We start from the raw sequence: 2,238 nt of genomic DNA on the forward strand, positions 1-2,238 counted from the left end.
TATATATATATATATATATATATATATATATATACATGAAAACTTACTTTGCACGTGTAATTTCAGAAATATTGGTTTTAATTTATAAAATCTGTCTTTTTTTTTTTAAATAACAGAATTGCTGTCGCCACATGATAACCCTTGTGCCAAGCATTTTAGTTTAAGGGTATTATAGAATCATACTTATATTAAACTATTAATTATAAATACATGTATTGTGAGCTGACAGCTGTTTACAGAATCTCAAAAGACACGGGACAGACTTGTTTGAATGGCTTCAGTGCATCATCGTAGGGATTCGGTGATACGTGAACAGACTCGTCGGTTCTATCTTATCTGTAGATAACCGTGCATATGATCTAATAACAGACATAAAATGATTAAATTGAGTGCTTGTTTATTTTAGGCGTGATATCCCATCCTGTCGCCCACCTTTTATTTATGTCCGGTCGTGTTACAAAACTTTGGCCAGATTTGCGCGCGCAATCCGTACAGAGACCATAACCTAGAAATGATAAATATATTTCGGACACCTGATGTGTACAGTTTGGTCTGATCTTGTTCAGAATGAATGCTATTTTCTTTGCTATTTTAATCCAAAATAGAGTTAATAATAATAATAAAAAATATGGCTAATATTTTATTTCGGTTTGTTTGTGGCTGGAAATATAAAGTAAACAATATAAATATAAGGCGCACTGCATTGTGGGATATCATATCTCCCATATGTTACTGCAGTGCACACAATAACATACTACAGAATATTACAAATAGCCTAGCAGATAGCACAGGTACCTCTGCAAGACATCTGTTAAAGATCTGCTGTGTACAAACATCTGATAGATGTCAGTTTTACATTAATTCTGAATCTTAAACATCTTAAAGACATCTTTTAAACGTCTATTTGACATCTGATAGGAAACGTCCTATAGACTATTGCACATTACAGAGACGTCTATTTACTAACATCTTACACCGTATTTTTTTTAGAGTGTTTGCTCATCTGTAATACGTCCTCAGGACGTTTCCTATCAGACAGCAGATGCTTTCCAGATGAAGCGATCATACGTCTTGCAGATGAAGATGCAGACATCAAATAGACGTCTCCGTGATGTACGTGTGCTATCAGGGGTAGTAGTAGGCCATCCTATTAATGTAATGTTAAATATACATTTGACGTACGATCGGTCAGCACAAGTGATGCACAGTTCAGTCTGATCTCAGAAGGCCTCTTTGAAGACAATGCAGGCTTTTGTGCATGAGGAACCAGGTCTTGAATGTAAACTCTCTTACACACAGAGAGAGAGAGAGAGAGTGGCTTTGTGCAGCACAGACTAAATGTCAGTGCAGAAGCTGTTTCACTGCACGTCGCTCCATTGCAAATAAAAAACAGTTCAGAGAGCAAACTGACCCAAATCTTCTCATCGCACCCGGTGCCCGTGTCCATGGCGGAACCGGACCCGTCTCCGCGCTCGGCGCCGCTGTCGCTGTCATTCCCGTTCCTGCGGGACGGTAGGCCCGGGGAGTTACCGAGCCCTCTGCCCACCACCTCTGCTGCTGTCACGTTTACCGATTATCAGAAGATTTTCGCGGGCGAAACAGACTTCAACAGATTTCGCACCTGGTTCACTGTTGACAATAGACAATGGATTTTTTTGACCGCAAAATTTCTACGAAATTTCGCTAATGTGACTGCACCTTTACAGTTACAGTCATGCAGTTGATGCTTTCAGAAGTAAGTGTGATCCCTATAGCTGGGGATCGAACCCATGGCCTTGGTGTTGCAAGCGCCACACCCTTTGATTCCTAGCTAACAAATATATGTTCCAGAACCTTTTGCAAATGTTCCCATTAAGTTATGAATTTCGGAATGTTCGCAGAACATTTGAAACATCCAGTTTTTAAAGGTTTAAAAACTGTTTTCCTTGTTATGTCAATGTTCGATTAAATATTAAGGGCATGTTCAACTTTAGCATCTGAAACAAGTAGTAACGTTTGGAAAACACTCAAATGTTTCAAAAATTGTTTGACGAGTAATGTATAAATGATGTTTTTGTGCTAACGTTTTGATTATGTTATTAAAGCCCAGATAATTCTGAATGGACATTCTGTTAGAGTTACTGGAATAAGTTTGTTCGTAACTTTGAGACAACCGTGCCAGAACCTTAGCCAAAGTTCTAAGGACATTCCCCGTTAGCTCGGTTTACAGGAACTAGCTATTTTGAAGAAAAAAATGAT

Source organism: Sinocyclocheilus grahami, unplaced genomic scaffold (assembly GCF_001515645.1).
Source record: "Sinocyclocheilus grahami isolate Dianchi unplaced genomic scaffold, SAMN03320097.WGS_v1.1 scaffold9094.1, whole genome shotgun sequence".
Taxonomy (NCBI): Eukaryota; Metazoa; Chordata; class Actinopteri; order Cypriniformes; family Cyprinidae; genus Sinocyclocheilus; species Sinocyclocheilus grahami.